This window comes from Rattus norvegicus, chromosome 18, assembly GCF_036323735.1.
Source record: "Rattus norvegicus strain BN/NHsdMcwi chromosome 18, GRCr8, whole genome shotgun sequence".
Classification (NCBI taxonomy): domain Eukaryota; kingdom Metazoa; phylum Chordata; class Mammalia; order Rodentia; family Muridae; genus Rattus; species Rattus norvegicus.
The window spans coordinates 28,181,383-28,195,869 of NC_086036.1; positions in this window are offsets into that span (position 1 = coordinate 28,181,383).

A 14,487-nucleotide genomic window follows, 5' to 3' on the forward strand; every position below is an offset into this window, starting at 1 on the left:
AAGTCAAAGCCGGGTGGCTTGGAGACCTCCCACTCCTCACCTTCTAGTGGCTGTGAATTTTTATTTAACCATGCAGCATATAACTTATTTTGTCTCTTTGGTTTGATTTTTTTTTTAGAAATTTTTTTTTCAGTAACAGTTGCTGTCTAAGCAGATAGAACACAAAAACACACCTGTACATGTGCTCACACAGACATACATGCATGTATACACACACACACACACACACACACACACACACACACACACACACGTTCACAAATGAACATACAGATAGCCGCACACCTTTGAGTACCTGGGATTTGACAGGATTTGTTGATCTGGCATACTGTTTTAAAGGAGTTCCTACTCATTTCGAATCAAAGGGGAAATCATCTGTGGCGTCTGACTTGCAGTTCTGCCTGGGTTCACACACCTCCAGTACTAGCATGTCAGCACCTCCCCCACACTCTGAGAGCCTCAGGAGCTGTATATTTCCCCTGGAAATAGGATTCCACTTTAATATTGCAATTCTCCAAAGTGTTTCTGCTAGCATTATTACAGCTTTTCTACCAATGCTGATTTTACTCACTTTGATTGTTCACATCAGGCTGTTTGTACTTAGATTGTCAGTGAGAATGTCACAAAAGAGACTATGAACGTTCTAGTGTGTACAAGCAGGATATCCCCATGTTACAGCCAGCAGGGTTGTCCTGTTAAAGTTGTTGTCTTAGGCTGCCTGACTCCTCCATCCTGTTCAACACATACCTCGAATCTGTCAGTCTCCACAGGAGATTGGCAGCAGTACCAACCTAGCGATCCTTTTTGTCTCTGGTAATAGGTGTGTAATCACGGGCCTGTATTTTTCCAAGTCCCACCCCCTACCTCTTACATTTTAAATATTGAATGTTTAAAATTAGGTCCTGAACTAAGTGTCTTACCTAGGTTACTTTATTTCATTCTAATTACAGCCCCTTTAAGGCACACTCTTACTACCTCCAGTTTGCCTATGACATGGGATGATGAACCTCACCAGGGTTCCACCGTCAGAATTCCAAGCCCAGATAGTTTGAAGTCAGAGAACATCTGTGGTCTCAGGACTCTTGCTCTAGTGCCTTCCCATCATGGTTCTGTCTCTGCACCCACTCTGACTTTGACATTACCTCACCTGACCTATTTAGCTACATGGTAAAGCCAGTGTGCTCCTTACAAAAGAGTTTCCTCTGTCTAGTTCAGAGCCACATTTCCTGTTCTAGACTCAGCCTAATTCATGAATGAACGTACATTTTCACTTCTCCCTCCCTTCCTTGGGGGAGAGATTTAACTTGTAGCAGGTCTAAAAGAAGCTAGCAAATGGCCTTTCCAGACCTCATCCTACTGCTGTTGCTTAAAGTGAGCACAACCTGAAGTACTATTCGTCCTCTTAACACTCTCACCACAATGACCTCAACCACAGATTCTGTGAATTAGGCTCTGAAACTGTCATGTTGAATGTGTTCCCTCTCCATTTCCCCAGATTCTAACCACCACCACGCCACCCCCCCCCCCAGCAAGCACCTGTTCTGTAGAGCAGACCTCCTGTCTGGACCCATGTGGACTCATAGAAACCCAACAACGGTATCAGTAAGTCTCCAAACAGGCTCTGGGCTGCCCAAAGTCCCAGAACCCCTGTGTATCAGCAGTTAGCCCAGTTTTGGATCAGCCAAAGCCAACCTCATCATCTTCCACTCAAGAGTTTTGATTGAGTTTTTAAATTCTGGAAGACATTTTCCTGCACCCTCTAAAATGCTATTTCCCAGATGTTTCCTGACCTCCAAGAGAAGGTCCAGTGCAGTGTGTGTGTCTGTGTCTGTCTGTCTGTCTCCAAAGGCTTCCTCCAAAAATAAAATCTCAAATTCCTTGGGACTTGGGGTAGTTTAGAGGGCTGTGGTGTCTGTTAGAATCTTGTCTAAAAAGGAAGAGCATAATTTAAACTTAGGACTCCTATGGGTTTTGTATCATTTAAATAAGTGATTTTTAAATTGTAAACCTAAATTAGAGCATTAGTGTCCCCTCGGAAACTGCTGGCAATACAAATTCTTGAGCCCCACCTGAAACCTACCAAATGAGAGTCCTTCAGGTGATGTGAAGCACGCTAAGGTGTAGGCGTGAGCTTTGTTTTAAAGCCTTCGGTTTAAGAGTATGATGAAAGAGTTGGAGAGATGGCTCAGCGATTAAGAGCACAGATTGCTCTTCCAAAGGTCCTGAGTTCAGTTCCCAGCAATCACATGGAGGCTCACAACCATCTGTAATGGGATCTGATGCCCTCTTCTGGTGTGTCTGAAGACAGCTACAGTGTACTTATATATAATAAATAAATAAGTAAATCTTTTTTAAAAAAAAATATAAAAACGGATGCTTTCTCAGTTTCTTCATAGAACCTACTCCAAGATCCAAGTTAAGAAGTCCTTCCTACTTGGGTCTAGAGAGGTGGCTGTGTAGTTAAGAATGCTTGCAGCTTCTTACAGAAGACCCAGGTTCCCCAGTACCCACACGACAGCTCACAACTCTAGGGCCAACCTGTGCTACACAGAGAGCAATGTAGGTGCTGTCTAAAAAGACAAACAAAAAAACATGGACCAACAGTCCGGGCCTCTGGGACCAGATAAAGTAACCAGTTACTTCTGGAGCTGGGAGCTCAGTACCAGAGTGGATCTGTTAAGCTCACTTCAGCAGTGGGGGGGGCGGGGGGGGTTTAGAGCTAGAGCTTCTGTCAATGGCAAACTCCCAAGAAATTCCCAAGGGTCCTTGGTTTGATTCCTCCACAATGTTTTCACCAGAGCGCTCAGTGACTTGGACTGGCAGGCACACTCTGCTTCCTTCCTTCTTTCCTTTTCTTTCTTCTCTACTTTTGTTTTATGTATATGAGTGTTTTGCCTGCATGTATGTCAGTGTACCACATGTGTGCCTGATGTTTGTTGAAACCAGAAGAGGACAAGAGATCCTTTAGAACTGGAGTTACAGCTGGTTGTGAACCACTGTGTGCTGGAATTCAAACCTGGGTCCTTTGGAAGACCAGCAAGTACTCTTAATCTCTCCATCCCCCAGGATTTTTTTTTTAAAGCCCTTGTACCATGACTCATGCTGGTACTCAGAGCAGCCTCACTGGGAAGTTCTTTCCTCTATAACAGGCCTCCAAAGGAGACTTCCAGTCTTGGTTATCCTATAAATCTCTTGCTGTGGCTAGTTCTAAGACATGGCCCAAGCTTTATATGTATTTATCATCACCACCATCAATCATTAGGGTATCACTGTGTAGCCTTGGTTGCTCTAGACTCAAAGTGTAGACCCAGCTGGCCTCAGAGATCCACCTGCCTCTGCCTCCCAAGTGCTAGGACCAAAGGTGTGCACCACCAGGCCTAACAGAAAGGCTTATTTTTGAACTTGCTGACTTCACACATACGAAGCAGAAGCTTCCATTCCCTCACTAGCCCATTTCTTTTCCCATCTTAGCTCTCTGTCACAGTAAATAGCGTTACTATATACACATTTTTAAAATCAAAACCAAAACTTGTTCTAGAATCTACTCTCCTTCTCCACTGGCTGCATTTGCTGAACACACCATTGTCACTGTAGTCCAGTGACCCTCAAGCTTCACACTGTCTCAGTCTCCTGGGCTACAATGACTGTAGCTCAGTAGGAAAGTACTTACTTAGCACAAGTGAGGTCTGGGCTTTGATCCCTAGCACCACAGACACCCATGCTACACCTATATCACATGTATGTTTCACGCGTGCACGCGTACGCGCGCGCCCACACACACACACACACACACACACACACACACACACACGTTCTGCTGAGCCTACCCTGGGTTTCTAATTTAGCAATTCTGAGATGGACCCTGAAGATTTTCATATCTAGCAGGTTCTCAGATAATGCTCCTGCTAATGGTCTAGGAAAACACTGCTCTGGCCTGTTACTAACTGCATCCTATTTGGCCTGAGACTGTCTGGTATGCCTGTCATCCACACTTCACTATTTGTAGCACTACTGCTCACATGGACATGTGCCTAGTTTGTGACAAACTGTTCATCTGTTTCCCTACCTAAGTCATCTCTACTGAGCTGCCCACCCCTCCCCATATTATCTCTATTGGGCTTGCCGGGCTATTCTTGCCTCCTGAAGTCCATGCTCACACATTACAGCCTACGGGAGCTGTTTGGTTTTTGAGACAGGCTCACTCGGTAGCCTTGGCTGTCCTGGTACTCAGTGTGTAGATCAGTCTCCTACCTCCATCCTTGCTTCCATCCACTTAGGATAAACTCTAACTCTACTCTAGTTGCATGGCCGCTATGACCTGGCTCTAACTCTGGCCTTTTCTCTTTGCTTTTAGCCCCTTGTTCTTTCTCTCTAGCTGTACTGGTTGCATACAGTCTCTTAAGCACTCGGAGCTCAGTGCCAGCTAAGGTCCTGTCTAGGGTTTCATTGCTGTGAAGAGACTCCATGACCAAGGCGACTCTTATGAAGGACAGTATATAATTGGGCCTGGCTTACGGGTTCAGAGGTTCAGTCCACTATCATCAAGGCAGGAGCATGGCAGCACCTAGGCAGTCATGGTACTGGGGGAGCTGAGAGTTCTACATCTTTTTCCAAAGTCAAACAGGAGAAGACTGGCTCCCACATGGCTAGTAGGAGGGTCTTAAAGCCCACCCCCACAGTGACATACTTGCCCCAACAAGGCCACACCTTCTAATAGGGTCACTCCCTGGGCCAAGCACATTCAAACCACCACAGGGCCTTGCTTTGCTCTTCTTCCTGGAATGCACCTCCCCCACACCCTCATTGGACTGTCCCCTTTCACAGTCAGGCCCTGGCTCCTGTGCTGGCTCTTCAGAGGCCTTTCTTGACAACCCAAACTGAAAAGCTCCCCTCATTCTCCTCCTCAAGGCTCTGCCTAGTGCTTCCCACTGTTTGGAGCGCCTCGCTCATGCATTTTTATCTACTGGTGGTGTAATGGAGAGGGCGTGGTTCCTGTGATACCTCTACTGCCCAGTCATGGCTGGCACATACTTCCTCAGCCTTTCTCTTGGGGAGTTGGGTGCCAACTTCCCGTGAGATCTGCTAACTGAGCAAAGGGAAGAGACCAACTATTTAAGAGACAGTTTGCCCTATTTCCAAATGCTAGCTCCTCTCCTTCCCCAAGTATTTAAAGTGGAAATGACACCAACCAACCTACCAACAACTTTCCAGGAATGAAGTATAAAAGAATTATCTTCATTTAACAGGCTGTGGTGGCACATGCCTGTAATTCAAGCACCTAGGTAGATCAGGAGGATCAGAAATTTGAAGTACAATTCTTGAGTTCAAAGCCAGCCTCTGCTATTTAAGAACCTGACTCAAAAGGAGTGTGGGAGTATGTAGAAAATTCCTCCTGATTTTAAACGAGGTTAAAATGAGGCTCAGCTGAATTTAGAATAAATATAGGGTCCTTGATAATGTTAAGTTAGACTCGAAAAGCAAAGTCATGGGGCTAGAGAGGTGGCTCAGTGGTTAAAAGCACTGGCTGCTCTTCCAGAGGTTCCAGTTCAATTCCCAGCGCCCACATGGCAGCTCACAACTGTCTATAACTTCAATTTTAGGGGATCCAACACCCTCACACAGGCATACATGCAGGCAAAATACCAATCCACATAAAATACAAATAAATTTTTTAAAAAGCAAAGTCATATAGGACAGATTTGAAACTTACCAGCTAGGTCGCCAAAATAAAAGGATAACTTCCTAAGAGCCAGGTTTCTCCTTGGAGGAGAGGGACAGAGACGGGATATGACCTGACCAGATCATCCCAGTAGATTTCCAAATCCTTGGTATGAGCCTGATCTTTTGGGAAGGAGCAGTGGGGATGGGGCCAGACCCACATGCAAAGCCAGGCTCCACCCCTTCTTAGCTCTGTGGCCTTACACAACTCTACCTAAGAGTCCCTGGTCACAGTGTTCTGGTCTGTAGTCAAGGGTACCTACCGCCTTTGATTACAGGTGAAATAATTTACATCCAGAGCTTATAGTATGGTGCTGGAAGAGTGGCATTAATGCATGCTGCTGTTGTCATTGTCTTCTTCATTTTTCTTATTGTTGGTTTAAAAAAAAAAGAAAACCAGGGGCTGGAGAGCCAGCTCAGTAGTTAAGTGTGATTACTTCTCCTCTAATGGACCTGAATTCAGGTTTCTGCACCCACATCATCTAGTGGCTCACGGCCTCCTGTGCTTGTAATCCCACAGAATCTAGTGTCCTCGTCTGGTCTGTGGACTCTATACACATGGCATATACAAACACACATATACCAAATAAAAATAAATCATTCGAGGGGGGGTGTGTGACAGTGAGTTGGCAGCTGTTCTGTTGAGTTAAAGGCTTCAGCAGCAGCAGCAGCAGCAGCCATATTCCAGGCAGAATGACATAGAAGAACGGTAAGCATGTCTACAGCATTTGCAGCTTTGGGCCTCTCTACTCCTTTGGCTGTGCAAAGAGGACCCTGATATCAATACAGCTATATACTGGGTCACATTTATTTGGAGCTTTCCACCTTGTGTCTGTGTCAGGTGGTTGGGAACTTCCTGGCTGGAGTAGAGGAAAGTGCATACGCAGTACGTGGCCTTGGTCTAGGGACTCTGCTTCGTTCTGGATTCAGGCAGTAGCTCTGCCATCTGCCAAGGTGGGATGACTAGAGGTCAACGTTAATTTGTCTTTGGACATCTAGGATGGCAACTAATCAACCCCAGAAGTGGCTCTAGAGTCAGAGGAATTGGTTTTTACCATGGCTAAGAACATTCTAGTCCCGAAATGTTCTAGAAATTTTACACTATACCTGCAAGGACAATGTACATTTTTCTGATAGAATGGTCCTTGATTTTCATTAAAACAAAATGAAACAAAACAAAAACCCTCAAAAGAAGCCACATCTCAAGCAGTTTCAGAATCACTGGTCCTACACTGGCCACAGGTGACTAAAAGGCGTGTATTAGACAGTATGCCTAATGGTTAGGACTCCTAGACAAAGAGCAGCAAGGGAGGAGAGCCACTCTCCTTCGTAGACCTTTCCTGGTTGGAGCCCCTCATGTGTGCATGGGAAATTGGAGATTCTTTTTTTTTTCTATTCTTTTTTTCGGAGCTGGGGATCGAACCCAGGGCCTTGCACTTGCTAGGCAAGCGCTCTACCACTGAGCCAAATCCCCAACCCAAATTGGAGATTCTTAAGCTCAGTATGGCCATTTCCCCCAAAATGTGGGAACAGTGATAGAAAGCACTCAGCCATGCCCACTCTTGCCTGAGAGGACTTCTGTGATGTCATCTCAGAGGTAGAAGGCAGAGTCAGCTGACTTTGGTTGTAGGACTGGTGCTGGTGGGACAGTCTCTTCTTCATGCTACTCTCAGGTAAATGCCTGGCTCATGGTTGGCCCACAGAGGTGATATATAAGCAATAGGAAGGAGTTGTTTCTTTTCCTTCTGGGTACAATGAATCTAAGCTCTTGAGTCTGTTTTTGATGTTGTTGTTTTGGGGGTTTTGTATTGTTTTAAGTTTCCCAGGGGCCAGGGCTTCTCTTCACCTTATCTCTGGGCTATCCTTTCATGAGGAGTCAGATGTCTGGGTTTTATCCCAACTGCATGTATTATTCACTCCTTATATTTCTCTTGAAATCTTACAATATAGCGGGGTTGTGATGGCACAGACCTTTAAAAATTAGCATTCAGGAGGCAGAGGCAGGCAGATCACTGAGTAGGCCAGCCTGGTCTACAGGGTGAGTTCCAGGACAACCAGGGCTACACAGACAAATTCTGTCTTGAAAACAAACAAACAAATCCTATGACATATCTCTAAAATCTAAACTGGAGCCTGAAGGATTACCTGGTGTTTCTTGATAGAGGCTATCCAGTTCTGGCTGGTCCTGATACCTCTCTGTTCCTCTCAGTGCATTTAATTCCTTGTAACTCAGGTCACGTTCAGCATCTCTTCACGAAAACGCATCTACTCCCTTGATGAGAACATCTTCCTTTCTCTCAAACCCCAGGTACATGTGTCTAACCCATGTTACCTGTGGGCACTGAATACCATGAGATCCCTAAGAGTTGAATGTGGCTGGCATCCTAGCTGAATCAGGTAAACTTATCATCAGCTTACAACTGAGGAATGAGAGCTGGGAAGAGCCTAGCACAGAGGTTCCTGAATCCAGGAGCAGACCTGATCTCCGCAAAATTCGTAAGTGCCTTGACTGCTGGAAGCTCCACAGGGTATTAGTTTTCCTTTGAGGGTCTTGTCTGAGTGTTCTCTAGACTTGATATCAAGTGAATTCTGCACTTATGTTCTCTAGACTTGATATCAAGTGACTTAGGCCTCATAGACTCAGTGGTCAGACTCTACACAGTACCTGGCTTAGCCAAGAACCTCAGATTACCCAACAGGGTGGCAGAAGAGGCAGGGGCCAAGATCCTAGAACTAAGCAAATCTGAGGGTGTCTTGGAGAAAAAGCCCATACAGGGTGACATTTTCTTTGTATGCTTTCCCAAAACATCCTTCTTTGCAAGGGAAATAAAGACTTGTTTTGTTTTGTTTGTTTTTTGGAGACAGGGTTTTGGTATGTAGTTTTAGCTGTCCTGGAACTCACTCTGTAGACCAGGCTGGCCTCAAACTTAGAGATTCACCTGCTTCTGCCTCTCGAGTGCTGAGATTAAAGACATGTGTCACCACTACCCAGTGAAAATGAGGACTTGGGAAATCCTGTTGTGTTCAATAAAGTCTGAACGATGATCTGTGGACTAGAGCCTGTGATGACTGCAAAGGCAGCCCTTCCTCCAACTTTCTGCCTAAAGCTGAGGTACGGTTGTCCCTGTTCTTCCCACCATCTTTCCTTATCCTCTTTGCACCCTGCTCTCCTTAGTCGGTGTATATTGAACAGCTCCCAGCAACACTAGCCTGAGTTAGCTGTTGATGGTAGGACACTGGGGATGGTGGACAAGGAGAGACATAGCCTTTCAGCAGAGAGTCAACTTCTCCTTCAGGGAAGGAGAAGATCTGTCTTAGATCTTTGAGGCCGTCTCTTCTCACAGGCTGTTCCCTGTCAGGATGGTCCACCCCTCAGTCTTGGCCAAACCATTTTAGTTTTCATGTTATTTACAAAAGGTTTTGCCTTTTGATATACATTTGATTAAATGTATCTGTCTTTCTGCCACAGCTTTGAGTTCTGTGGTTCCTAAAGGCTTCCTAACAATTTTCAGATTTTTTGTGCTTCTTTCAGAATTGGATTTCCTCTTAGATCCTTAATTCATCTGGAATTAACGTGTATAACTCTTCTCAGAGGTTTGCTGTTGACCAGTGCTTGTGGCTCCATGGGCATCCTCTCCCAAGGCCTTCAAATACTACTTTCATACTGGAACTCCCACAGATACCTGCGGATAATTCTTGATTCTTTGTTGCATTATACTTTTTCCTCTTCCTGGTCCTGAACTATAGCATTTTAATTACTATGGGGTTGGGGTGTGACTTGATGGTACTGTATTTCTCTTTTTTCTCCCAGGTATACTTAGTAGGCTTAATGGCCTTTTTTCCATTCCAGGCACTTTCTTGTTTTTGTTTGTTCAGATTGTCTTCTCGTTACCAACAGAGTGTTTATTTTTTTTTAGAAAACAAGTTTTCTTTGCCTCAGTGCATAGCTAATCACAAGAGTGTCAGTTAACAGAAGAGCCCCTGCCTCCAGGCTTACTTTCCAAATAGTTGATCAAGTTTTATTGAACAAATCCTCTTGGGGTTCTGGTTGGAATTTTACTGATTGTACGTATTTCCAGGGGAGAGTTGGTACATTTACAATAGTAAGACCTCTCACCCAGAAACAAACTGTCTGAGCCATGTTCGCAGAGACCTTCAAGGGAGACCTTGTCTCTCAAGCCACCTCCTACAGCCCCTCATTGTCCCTGGACTGGAGCCCTGAGCCACCAACCCGTGTAGTGCTTCATCTAAAGACTCCAGTGGGTTCACTCCCTCATTCCTCTCAGGTGGCTGAACATTTACTTTTGCTCAGGAACTCTGAGTTTTTAATCTTTTGAAGCCCAAAGAACTGCAGAGAGACTGGCCCTGTTCTTCTCTCTCACACTTCAGCATGTCATTCTCAGCCTCTCCCTTTTTGTCACGTGTGAAGTCCAGCATTTCTAAGCTGGAGTAGGGCAGCATGGCGTCTCCAGTCTAAGCATCCCTAGGAACCTAAAGGACTTGAAACACAGCTCTTCCTTCTGACCCTCCCCTTCACATTGTCCTATGCCATTCCTGAGCTCTGTGAATGAGATGGCACCTTGTGTTCTAGAAGATAGGAGTGGACTTGAGGAACAGGTACAGTGAAGTCCAATGCAACCAATGACGGTGCATGCCTTTAATCCCAGCACTTGGGAGGCAGAGGCAGGCCGATCTCTGTCCTGAAAAACCAAAATATTTAATAATAATAATAATAATAATAATAATAATAATAATAATAGGCACAATGTCAGAGCGAAGGCACAGGCTCTTTGCCAAAGTCACAGAGTCCCAACACATAGACACCTTTCGCCATGCTCTTCTCTGTGTCTGCATGTCCTTGGTCTCCCTATACCAGCTCCTCTGGGACCAAATCAGCCCAGGTTTCCACTATACCTTCACACATGGTCCTGAGGCATCTTCATCCACTGCTTGTCCAGGGAATACAGTTTAAAAGTGAGCACGGTGGAATACATAACAGCAACTAGAAAACTTCCCTAACAGCACTGTCACCAGAAATGTTTCCTTAGGCATTAATGTTTTAAAAGCCAGAGAATGAAAACAAGGCATGGTGGCACTGGTAATGACTTCAGAGGCTGAGATGGGAGCTCAGGTTTGAAACCAGTGTGGACAACATAGCAACATCCTTTCTAAGTAAGTAACCAAACAAATATTTTTAAGGCTGAAGGAACCATTCCCCCACCAGAATGATCCAATGCAGAGACAAGAATCTTCCATGGGACCTGAAAAGTTTTGCTAACACAAACAACACTTCAGCCTCTCATTCTTTGAGATCCCATCTTCCAAAGGCACATGCTGCAAAGATCCCTCCCTAGCCTATCCTCATCCAGCTCCCAAGTTGCTCAAGGCCCGGCCAGCCACCCAGTTTTACATGTCTAAATCTGAAATCAAAGTCCCCAGCAGGGAAAGGGATTGTCACAAGTAATTGCAACATCCCACAAGAATTTGGGAGTTAAAGGGAGCCAAACCTGGGCCTTCTCCAAAGCTTGCAAGTCTGAGCTTTTTGAGAACCACATTTAATCCTTCCAAAGTGTTAAATGTAAAACGTCTATCTTGGGCCTGCCTGGAAGCTCTGGGGGACTATGCACAGCCCCCTGCTAGCCCACTGTGGTGACAGGTGTAATATTTCCTTGAAAGAAGACAGAGTAAGGAATGGCCTGCCATGAGCCGCAGGCCCTCAGAAGTGGCCTCTGAACAACACCCACGGGAGCAGGGAGCAGGGAGCAGGGAGCAGGAGATCTGTAAGAGTCAGGACCCGGATGGATGCTATGAGAGATGTGGATGGGAAGGAAAAGGCCTAGCATTCTGCTTCACCTTTCTCAGTAGCTTACATACTAACTGCCCTTTCCTAGCCCCTGCCTTACCTCATTTCACATTTGGCCTTTACAGGCATCATTTTGAGATTATACTTACCATCTATTTTCACATAAGGGGGTAAGAGCTGTCTTAAGAAACAAAGCCCGGAAGCTGAGTGTAATGGCATTTACATGTAACCCTGGCACTAGACAGGCTGAGGCAAGTGGATCAAGATTTCGAGGACTTAGTAGTCAAACCCTGTCTTTACAACTGGAGATGAGGGTGCTGGAGAGCTGGTGCAGTGGTTAAGAGCTCTGGCTGCTCTTCCAGAGGACCCAGGTTCTATTCTCAACATAGATATGATGGCAAAACCACATGCAACTCCAGTTTTAGGGTATATGACATCCTTTTCTGGCTTCCTTGGATATCAGACACATGCTACATAGACATATATGTAAACAAAACTCCAATACACATAAAACATGTCAAAGGTAACCTGTCATACAGTTGTTACCATCTTTTTCATATCAAATAGCAGAACTTGGCCCTTTGTGCAAGGCCTAAACAACATTAATCTTTGTGAATCTCTCAACAACCCCCCTGTTTGTTTTGTTTGTTTGTGTTTTTGTTGTTTGTTTTGTAGACAAGGTCTCTATATAGTACTGGATACTATATACTCTATAGTATTACTCTGTAGGCCAGGCTGGCCTTGAACTCACAGAGATCCTCCTGCTTCTGACTCCTGAATGTTGGTACTAAAAGCATGTGCCACCACTGTCTAGTGAGGCCAATATTTCTATTCCCCATTAAATAAAGGAGAGACCAGGTCTGGCAAGATGAAGTAGCTTGCTCTTGGCATCCCAGTTGTTTGCCTGACTTTCAGAGGACCGGATGAAACATCGCCATGGCGCATTTTTTTTCATCACCGAAGAAAGGATGTTCCCACAGCCTCGGCAGTTTAAAATACCCAGGCATGGCTGGAAGGGGCGTTCATGTCACATCTTGCTGGCCTTCCCAGGCTCCCCTAGCTAACCCAGAAGTATTGATGAGAGATGCTTAGCATGGGGATTATGAGGACAGGAGAGGGCCGTAGGCCGTAGGTTTAGATACATTGTTACAAGCATGTGGTACCTAAGAGGCGTCTGAACTCCTAGTTCTTCAGGCTGTTTCAGAGGAGTGACATCATTTCTCACTGACACTACTCTAGCCCTGACTTTAAAAATAAATAAATAAATAAATAAATAAATAAATAAATAAATAAATAAAAACAGGAAAAAAAAAAACAAGCCTCGAAGTCCAGACCAAACAAAGCAAGATTTTCTGCTTGGAAGCCAAGGGTATAACTGACCCTCAGCCCAGTTTCTTTTTAGCATAGCCTAAACCTCTGTCCCCTCTGCTGTTTTACATGGTAGGTTTATTTAATTAGTCAGAGGTAAAGTCAAAGTGCAGCTTGTTCTCAGAGTCAATTAATATTTACGGAGTCACCCCACAGAGCATGACACCAAGGCTGCTGTGTTATCGGTATCAGCTTAGGGAGCAGACTTCAACCCCTCGAACCTGGCATGAGCAGGAAACAAGGGCCAGCCAAGGAGGAGTGCTTGACAGGTCTCTGAGCCAGTGTGAGGAACGAGTAAGGTCATGACCCTAACATCCCTAACTCAGTGATCGTGCTAACCACAGCCCTGGGACAGAGGGAGTGGCAGAGAAGGTGACTGGAAGATCATGTCCCTCTCTGGGACCGATTCAAGGGGACAGAGGTATAATGGGGACAGAAGCTACAGGGAACACATGCCCTTAGCTGTGCTCTCTAAGCATCACACATGAATAAATGAGGCAAGAATCTTTCCATTTGTCACCTAGTTCTTCCCAGGAAAAAGGACAGGATGGAATGACTGGTGCTGGAGAAATTCAAGCATCATGAGTTAATGGAGTCACCTTTAGCTGTGGCTTGGTTGCAGAAGGAAGAAGACCTGGCCTGGGCAAAAGAGCACTAGACTGTGTGGTCCCATTAGGCCGGGGCCCTCCTCTCCTTGTGCTCTCTTCTGTGCCCGTGAGAGTCGCACTCTTACCCTGAAGCCTTGTTGCCTGCCTCTTTTCCTAGAGCCATTGCTGTGACAAGATCTTGCCATGGTGCTTGCCCTCTACCCTCAGTGTCCTCCTGGACTGCCATACCTGTCAAGCATCTCACAGTTGTCCTGACTTTCAGCGTTGGGTGGCATAGGAGTTCAGTGCTCTGAGCTGCCTTTATGGGCGTTAGTTCAGGAGCCTCCTCCTCCCTCCCCCAAGAAAGTGACAGTGTAGCCAGATGTGTCTGGCATTTTCAGATGTACTCCTGGGCTTGGCCTACCTGGCCTGCCATAAGGGTCAGACTGTAGGGGTTACCATGAGGCAGCACCACCCCCAGGCATGGACAAGCCCTTCTGGAAGCCATAATCAAGTAAGTTGACATGCTGCTGAGATAAGTCTGTCTCCAGCTTCCAGAAGAAATGGCTTTTATAAGTCAAAGAACGGAGCATGAGTAGCCTGAGACCTACTCCACCCAGGTTTGGACAGGAGGACACAGGAAAGCCCGCAGGTGCCATTCCAGGTTTGTTGTCTCTGTACAGAATCAGAGACTGTGTGGGATGGGAACTGCTGAGCCACCTGAAGGACTGATGGGGAAATAGAATGAGTAATGGGGCTGAAACTGACATAGCCAGATTGTCAGCTATGGTCAGCCCTGCTGGGTCGAAGGGTCAGAAACGCCAGCGCCCCCTGCTGGTCCCTCAGTCAGGCTTTTGGCTTCCTCCCCAGGAAGCTTCAGGGTCTTCTTTCCTTGCCGCCCTGTACTGGAATGGCTGCTTCATGGCTTGCAGCATTTTTGCCTAATGGGGAGCTGCTTTCCTGCCTCACCCCAAGTGTTTCTTCCTTCCAGACAGATATTCCTGAATCTCG